Raw genomic sequence first — 8,417 nt, 5'->3', positions numbered from 1 at the left:
CAAAAATAACAATATAAGATGTAAAGGCAATTTTATTAATGGATAATTAAACGTATTTTTTCTTTTTTTAACATAACAATTTTTTTATTTAAACAACTTTAATACATACATGATTGTGTTTGGGTTTCAGTCATGTAAAGAACACCACACATTACCAGTAAAACATTCCCATCACCAATGTCCCAAATCTCCCTCATCCCCACCCAACCCCGCCTGTACTCTAGACAGGCTTTCTATTTCCCTCATATATTCTCATTATTAGAATAGATCAAAATGTAGTTATTTCTCTAACCAAACTCATCCTTCTTTGTGGTGAGCTTCATGAGGTGAGCTGTAACTTACAGATCTTTTCTCTTTTGTGTCTGAAAGTTATTATTGCAAGAATGTCTTTCATTTTTCTTAAAACCCATAGATGAGTGAGATCATTCTGCATCTTTCTCTCCCTCTCTCTCTCTCTCTCTCTCTCTCTCTCTCTCTCTCTCTCTCTCTCTCTCTCTGACTTATTTCACTCAGTATAATAGATTCCATGTACATCCATATATAGGAAAATTTCATGACTTCATCTATCATGACAGCTGTATAACAGTCCATTATGTATATGTACCACAGTTTTGTTTTGTTTTTTTAGCCATTCATCTGTAGAAGAGTATCTTGGCTGTTTCCAGAGTATTGCTATGGTAAATAGTGCTGCAATAAATATAGGTGTAAGGAAGGAATTTTTGTATTGTATTTTTGTGTTCTTAGGGTATATTCCTAGGAGTGGTATAGCTGGGTCGTATGGGAGCTCGATTTCCAGTTTTTGGAGGAATCTCCATATTGCTTTCCATAAAGGTTGAACTAGAGGGCATTCCCACCAGCAGTAGATAAGAGTTCCTTTCTCTCCACATCCCCACCAACACTGCTTGTTCTCATTCTTTATATCAAAGTTTGGTGTGTCTGTTGGTCAGTCTTGTCTTTAAGTAGGTCGTTCAGTTTTTCTTTTAAGAATGGTTTTGAGTCTGTAAAGTTTCTGAGCTGTTGTTTGTCTGTGAAACCATGTATTGTTCCTTCAAACCTGAAAGTGAGTTTTGCTGGGTGCAGTATTCTAGGCAAAGCATTTATTTCATTGAGTTTTGTCACTATGTTCCACCACTGCCTTCTGGCCTTGAGTGTTTTCGGTGACAGGTCTACAGTAAATCTCAAGGATGTTCCCTTGAATGTAATTTCTCTTTTCGATCTTGCTGCTTTCAGAATTCTGTCTCTAACTGTGGGATTCGTCATTGTGACTAGGATGTGTCTTGGGGTGTTTTTTCTGGGGTCTCTTTTAGTTGGTACTCTACGGGCAAGCAGGATTTGATTGCATGTATTCATTACATGGTAGTTTCTCTTTAATGATGTTCTTGACCATTGATTCTTCCTGGAGATTTTTTTCCTGGGTCTCTGGGACTCCAATGATTCTTAAGTTGTTTCTGTTGAGCTTATCATAGATTTCTATTTTCATCTGTTTCCATTCTTTGAGTAATTTTCCCATTGTTTGATCATTTGCTTTAAGGCTTTTTTCCAATTTCTTCTGCTGTATGGAGTTGTTATTCATCTCATCTTCCAGTGTACTAATTCTATTCCCAGCTCCTGTTAACCCGTGGGAAAGTTCAACCATGTTTTATTTCAATTCATCTACTGAGTTTTTCAGACCTGTTATTTGACCTGAAAGTTCAGTTTGGAGTTTTCTGATTTCTATCTTCATATTCTCTTGATTCTTATTAGTGTTCTCTTCTATATTTTCTTTGAGTTCTTTGAACATCTTCCATATTTTGACTCTAAACTCCTTATCTGAGAGACTGACTATTTGGTTGGTCATGTTTAAGTCATCAGAGTTGCCATCATCATTCTCTATGTATGGCACTGGCCTGCGTGTTTTCCCCATTGTCACACTTGTATTGTCGGTTTTTCTACGTGTTGTGGTAGTATTCATTGGCTAAATGATGTGCACGGCCAGGAAGCAAAGCGGAGCTGCCATGCTCTCTGGCTCCACCCTTTCTGGGCATGTAAGCTCACCTCCAGGGAAGGCAATCTGTCCGCAGATGAGCCACACACAGGATGAAATCAGGCCGAAAATGGAGCACTACACAGAAGACAGGCAGATAGGAGTGCTGTCATCTGAGTTCCAGCAGAGTTCCTCAATTCTGTCTCTCACTCTAAAGCAGGCAGGATCACTGGCAGGAAACGCTGATGAAATCCAGTCTCAGGCAACTGGAAACCGCATGGCCCAAGATGGCTTTCGTACCCTTCTGACTCCCATCAGAAAACAGCAGGAATCAGTATGTGTACCTCCCGACCCACCTCTAAAGCAGACAGGATCACCAGCAGTAACGCTGATGAAATCCAGTCTCAGGCAGCTGGAAACTGCTTCAAAAATAAGTTTTCAAAAAGAAAATTTTACTATACATTTAATATATATCATGTAACTATGTTGAGTGTTAATATTTATTACAAATTCATAATACACACTTCTTGATTTTGGTTTTTGGGCCACATTCTGTGATGCTTAGGGTTTACTTCAGGCTATGTGCTCAGAAATCACTCCTAGCTTGGGGACCATATGGAACGCAGGGGATCAAACTATGGTCCATCCAGATCAGACTGGTTCAAGGCAAACACATTATCGCTGTGCCACTACTCCAGCCCCATTATATGCATATATTTGTATATACTGTACAACAGAAGGAACTAACACTTATTGAGCACTTACTAAATACATGACATGCATAAAAATATGTTGTATACAGTACCTGGTGACACACCAGCACAATCATTTTGAGACATATACTTGGCCTGAATTATTAAAAAATATTTTATTTTTACTGTTATTATTATATTTATTTTATTACAATACATTATTAGGTAGCAATGCTAGTAATTAAATATATTAATTTATCTTTACTAATCTTTCTGCAAGTCACTCAAGCAAAACAAATTTATGTATTTATTACAAGGAAATTTCTTGCATGTAACAGATATAGATTAAAGTCATGGGACCACATATGACCCATGGAGCACAGTCAGGAGTGACCCTGAGAACAAAGACTGAAATAATCCTTAAAAACAGCCAATATGGCTAAAATAAATTTAAACAAATATATGTAAAATTATAAAATTAATGTAAACTTCCAATAAGATTACTCATAATATTATGGAGGAAAGTATCCCTTCATTCTCTTTTTGATCTGTTCTGAAAAGCACTCTGGTCTGCATTGACTTTTTTTAAGTAATTTTTATTGTGACCAAAGTTAATTACAAATCTTTCACAATAACAGTACCAGTAATATTTAAGGTACATGGTGAAAATAATTCAGGGCCATTCCTACCACCAATGTTTTCCTCCCTCGACCATATTTTCCAGCATGCATTTCATATCTCAGTGTTCAGAGGACTGTTTGGTCTTGGTACCCTCCATTTTTCCCACCTGAATTCATGAGGCAGAACAAAAACAAAATAAAACAGCAACAAAACAACTGGGAGGATTCCTTCTAGACTTTATAAATATTGATTTAAATTAAGAAAGGGAAGAAGGAAAAGAAAACAAAACAAAAACAAAGTCAAAAAAAGCACCTAGCTACTAAAAACAAACACCATCATACAATAACGAGAAAAAAATAAATAAATAAATTGAAATAGTAAAAAAAAAAAAGAATAAAAAGGAAAAAATAGAAAAGTAGAAAAAGAAAAAAATGATGTGACAAGGCTTTATGCTTTTTTTTTTTTTTTTTTTTGCACAGGCGCAGTAAATATTGGGGAAATTAGGGAATTCTCTTGGCCTAAGTCATACAGGGTTTCTCGGCCCTTAAAGCATACTGCCATGGGAACTACTACAGGCTCCATACACATTTATTTTCACACCCCCAGTCCTTTTTATGGTGACAGGAAACTTTCTGCTAAGTTGTGGATGATAAAATCAGGCCTCTGTAGCTAGAGATCTTGGTATTTGTGCAGGTCATAGGATGAATATTAGGATAGTATCTTTCTTTACAATTCTAGAAGTTCTGTTCCATCACTGTTGTTGTAATCAATCTTTTATAATTAGTGGTCTTGGTGTTTGCTGAGATCCTAGGACAAAGCCTAAGATAGAGTCTTTCTGTATGGTTCCAGAAGTTCTATTCAGTCGTAGTAGTCAGTCAGACCTTTGGAATGAAGAGATCTTGATTTTTGTACTAATGCTAGGCCGAGGCCTAGGCTAGGGTCTTTCTTACTGGTCCCACGATAGATTCTGCCCAGTCTGATGAAAACATGACTGCATTGGTTTTTAATTCTAAAAATTAAGAATTAAAATTGATGCTTTCACTTGGAATGGGTTAAAAGAATTGAAGAAAATTATTTGTTTGACTGTTTTTCTGTGTGACTTGCTAAATATCCAGATAAATTTTATCCCTATCATGTATTTGCTTTTTGTCTTCTGTTTTAGTAGTATTCTCTAGTGACATACCTATGAAAATATAGGCAATTTGGATCACTGAAACGAGAATCTTTTGAAAATGTTAGTGTACATATTAGGGAAATATCTACCTCTCACTTTTTTGTGTAAGAATAAAAAGAAAATGTATTATTACTTCCTTGCTAAGATGTTAGTTTTAGAAGTGTTTTACAAACATTTATTTGGGGCCAGAGAGATAGCATGGAGATAGGGCGTTTGCCTTGCATGCAGAAGGACGGAGGTTCTAATCCTGGCATCGTATATGGTCTCCCAGGCCTGCCAGGAGAGATTTCTGAGTGTAGAACAGGAGTAACCTCCTGAACACTGCTGGGTGTGACCCAAAACAAACAAACAAAAATACTTGTTTGATTACACACTAATGAAGCAGCCAGGTTCGAACTGGGTCAGCTCCAGAGTCTCATTTTTTCCTCAAACAAGTTATAAACAGCAGTGAAATATTATGACTACAATGGACCATGCAGCACAAATCTGGCCTTCTCAGGAGGATGGAACAACCCTCCCCACCCCCCCCACCCCTGCAATGGATGCTTGCTGCATCCATCATCCAGAAGCACCATTTCTCCAATGGCCTCACTCATCAATGACTTTCTATGATTCACTGCAAGAATGCCAATCTGATCACATTTTTGATATGTTGTTTGCTGATCATCACAGGGAATTTTTAAGAGGAGTATTGGCATCCTTCCCCATTTCTTCCTTCTTCCTGAAAAGCCTGGCAGCTGGGACCATGTCCACAAACACAGTCATCATATTTCAACGGCCTTTATTTCTTTTATTTTATTGTCCCTAAGAAACAACACAATTTAACATACTACATATTTAACAACAAGAGTATACTAGACCTTTTGCCATTGTTTTAATGACCTCATTGGTGATACATAAAATGATTTTCAAAATGAGCTTGCAACTGTATGTTTTCTTCTTTCTTTCATTCTTCCTTACTTTTCTTCTCTTTCATTTTATTTCTTTTCAATAAAAAATACTTTGCTCAAGAGGGTCAGATCGATAACATAGTTGCTTTGTACTCAGTTTACCCAGGTTAAGTCCCCAGCATCTCATATATTACTCAAACCTGTTAGGAGTATTTTTTTGTTTTTGTTTTTGTCTTTTTGGACTACACCAGATGACACTCAGGGATTACTTCTGACTATGTGCTCAGAAATCGCTCCTGGCTTGGGGGGACCATATGGGACGTTGGGGGATCGAACCACAGGACATCCTAGGTTAGATCTTCCAAGGCAGACGACTAACCTCTAGCTCCACTGCTTCTGCCTTATTACAGGAGTAATCTCTGAGCACAGAGCCTAGACTAACCCCTGAATGACACCAGGTGGTAATCAAAAACCAATATCTGTCTATCTATCTATCTCTCTATTATATATCTACCTATCATCTACCTACCTACCTATTATCTATGTATTTAATCTGTCATCCATCAAGATACATCTCTAGATATTTAAAGCCTTTTTAATTATGCAGAAATAAATTAACTTCATTACATACTATATCCTGTTATTATTTCTTTTCATTTTTTATCTTTATTTAAACATCTTGATTACAAATAGGATTGTGATTAGGTTTCAGTCATGTAAAGAACACCCCCCCCTTCACTAGTGCAACATTCCCACCACCAATGCCCCAAATCTCCCTCCATCCCACCCCACCCCCACCTGTACTCCAGACAGGCTTTCCAGTTCTCTCATTCATTCACATGATTATGGTAGTTCTCTGTGTAGTTATTTCTATAATTGCACTAACCACTCTTTGTGGTGAGCTTCATAAAGTGAGCTGGAAGTTCCAGACTTCCTCTTATTGACTTTGAGGATTGTTGCAAAAATGACTTTTATATTTCTTAAAACCCATAGATGAGTGAGAACATTCTGCGTCTCTCTCTCTCCCTCTAATTTATTTTACTCAGCATGATAGATTCCATATACATCCATGTATAGGAAAATTTCATGACTTCATCTCTCCTGACGGCTGCATAATATTTCATTCTGTATATACACCACAGTTTCTTTAGGCATTCGTCTGTTGAAGGGCATCTTGGTTGTTTCCAGAGCCTGGCTATTGTGAATAGTACTGCAATAAATATAGATGTGAGAAAGGGATTTTTGTATTGTATTCTTGTGTTCCAAGGGTATATCCCTAGGAGTGGAATAGCTGGGTCAAATGGGAGCTCAATTTCCAGATTTTGGAGGAATCTCCATATTGCTTTCCATAGTGGTTGGTCTAGACGGCATTCCCATCAGCAGTGGATAAGAGTTCCTTTCTCTCCACATCTCCACCAGCACTGATTGTTCTCATTCTTTATGATGTGTGCCAATCTCTGTGGTGTGAGATGGTATCTCATCGTTGTTTTGATTTGCATCTCTCTGATGATTAATGATGAGAAATGCTCCTGTTATTATTTCTAATGGTTTATATTAACATATAATTTGGTACCTTAAATTTGTTTTAAGTATATACATAAATAGTTACTTTAATCTATTTAGCTATAGCAGTGAGAATTGTTTGGATGTTCCTTTTTTTTTTTTTGTTTTGTTTTTTTAGATTACACTAGGCAGCACTCAGGGGTTACTCCTGGCTCTAAGCTCAGAAATCACCACTGGCAGGCACAGGGGACCATACAGGATGCTGGGATTCAAACCACTGTCTTTCTGCATACAAGGCAAACACCTTACCTCCATGCTATCTCTCTGGCCCCTGTTTAGATATTCTATATTACCTGAATCTTTTGGTTTCATAGGTCTCTATTTTAAGTGATCTGAAAAAAATAAAATAAAATAAATGATTCTGACAACTTGTGACCAAGGAATCAATATACAAAGTGAATTACAAGAAGAAATCAGAAGGATATGGGGAAAAATAAATTTCTTCATAAGATTATGAGAAATTAGAAGTTTATATTAAATGTAAAGTTTTAAAATTTTTTGTTTTGGTGTTTTTTGTTTTGTTTTGTTTTGTATTTTGGGGCTAAACCCTGTGATGCTCAGAGTTTACTCCTGGCTATATGCTAAGAAATTGCTACTAGTTTAGGGGACCATATGGGATGCAGGGTGATCCAACTGCAGTCCATCCTAGACTTGCACAGGCAAGGCAGATGCCATACCACTAGTGCCACCACTACGGCCCCAAGTTTATAATTTTTGTACTTTTTGTGCTTTCCAGTGCAATCATACAAATAAAAAATTTTATTCAGTATTTTATTAAAGTGCTATTTGTGATAATATATTTAAAATTTAAAGCCACTGTTATCAGAGTTGTGAAATATTTCTGTATCATGAATCCAAGTTTTGAAATTATTTTATCCTTATCTGTATCATAGAAATATTTTTCTTAATCTATTGCAATCTTGATTTTTTTCCCAAAAGATCTTCCATGGTTCATTAACTCTGAACATATAATTACAGCAGACAAATCTCTGGGAAAGAGGAATATATCCAGAGTAACTATGACAGAATTTTAACAGCTGATACCCTGGTTATGTATTTGAAAGCCACCTCTAGTTTTATACCAATTCAAATCACTAAATCAGTTATAATAAAATGAACATTAACATTTATTCCTACTCCAATTGGTTCAATATCATTTAAGTTTAGCAAATCAAAGAAAATTTACTTAGATGGGTATCCAATATCAAATTAAACTTTGAACTTTGTCAAAAAACAGTTCTTTCTTGGTGGAAATATTAAAATAATAGTTATCATTTTTCACTGTGATGGTCATTTATGTCAAGTCTATCAAAATATATTCAAATGTAATCAAAATCAAGAAATATATAAATATTTATGTAGCAATGAATCCACATTTATTCTTTCCTCTTTTGAAAAATATACATAATTCAAGTTCTCTTTAATAAAAGTTCTTATACTAGTTTGAGTTTTAATATATATATATATAAATTTTAAAACTGCAAGTTCCATACTTTCTGTGTGATATATGCAGG

This window comes from Suncus etruscus, chromosome 1, assembly GCF_024139225.1.
Source record: "Suncus etruscus isolate mSunEtr1 chromosome 1, mSunEtr1.pri.cur, whole genome shotgun sequence".
Classification (NCBI taxonomy): Eukaryota; Metazoa; Chordata; class Mammalia; order Eulipotyphla; family Soricidae; genus Suncus; species Suncus etruscus.
This window is presented reverse-complemented; position numbering follows the sequence as displayed.